Here is a 1078-nt window from a genome sequence, read left to right as displayed (position 1 = left end):
CACTTTTCTCAAAGTTGAACATTAAAATCACCTTTTCCTTGCTCTTTAGCATATTAAAGTTCATTTTATGTGTAAATATGATCCTAATCATATTTTTTAAATATACACATGTGTCTACATGAATAGTAAACAAAATCTAAAAGTAAATCTCCCACTCTGTTAATTATGGAACTAGGAGAGCTTGCCTTCTTGAATCTAGAATTCACACTGTCCTGGTTTTCACTGGTTGACCTGCTCAGTCTTCTTTGCCAATAGTCCCCACTTTCAAGATGTTGGCAAGCCCCAGCCTTGAACACCTGCATACCAGGTCTCATCACCTGCACTATGCAAAAGCCAGTGGTGATGAGTAGCTCCTATGCTCCACACAGCTGCTAGACTGGTCATTTAAGAAAAGGCAGTTCCATCTTGTCAATCCTCTGCTCAAAACTCTCTAATGGTTTCCCATCCCACCCAGAATAAAACCCAGATCTTTAGCCTTGACCCATAAATGACATAACATGAGCTTTCACCAACATCAATCTACCCACAACTCCTATTTTCTCTGCCTGCTTGTTCCTCTCCAGTATGCAGGCCTCCTTGCTGACTTTCCATACACTCAGCATGTTCCCCTCCCTAGTGCGATCTTTATCAGTCCTTCCCTTGGCCTAAGATGTTCTTCCTGCTTATCTGCACAAATCATTCCCTTACCTCATTCCAGAGTCTGCTCAGATGTCATCTAAACAGAGTACTTCCCTACCCACCCTATCTGACACAGCACTCTCCATCGCATTCTGTCCCTTCATTATATTTTTTCATAGCACTCGTTAGATTCTAACATATAGACATATACAAATCTAAGTATGCAAATGAGCAAATATATAAATTATGCATAAGTAAAGCACCTAATATATATTCATGTGTTTATTATTTATCCACCGCTTCAGATATACACTCATGAAAAAAAGGACATCACCTCTCTCGTTCATTGCTGTATCCTCAAAGCCTAGAATGGTACCTGGCAAATAATGGTACTCAATAAATGTTTTCTGAAAGCATGAGAGAGCTTGCATGGGCATCTACTTCTCTCTCTCTCTTTCCC

At 40.0% G+C, this 1078-nt stretch overlaps 1 protein-coding gene across 1 annotated transcript in view; it reads right to left on the bottom strand.

Annotated features, from left to right (window-relative positions):
- The window catches only part of RBM43 (RNA binding motif protein 43), a 15555-nt gene that overhangs the window by 2562 nt on the left and 11915 nt on the right, over window positions 1–1078 (bottom strand). The window lies entirely within an intron of this gene.

This window comes from Tupaia chinensis, unplaced genomic scaffold, assembly GCF_000334495.1.
Source record: "Tupaia chinensis unplaced genomic scaffold, TupChi_1.0 Scaffold000549_1, whole genome shotgun sequence".
Lineage (NCBI taxonomy): Eukaryota > Metazoa > Chordata > Mammalia > Scandentia > Tupaiidae > Tupaia > Tupaia belangeri.
The sequence above is the reverse complement of the archived record's forward strand: the minus strand, read 5'-3'. Positions and strand labels throughout refer to the sequence as shown.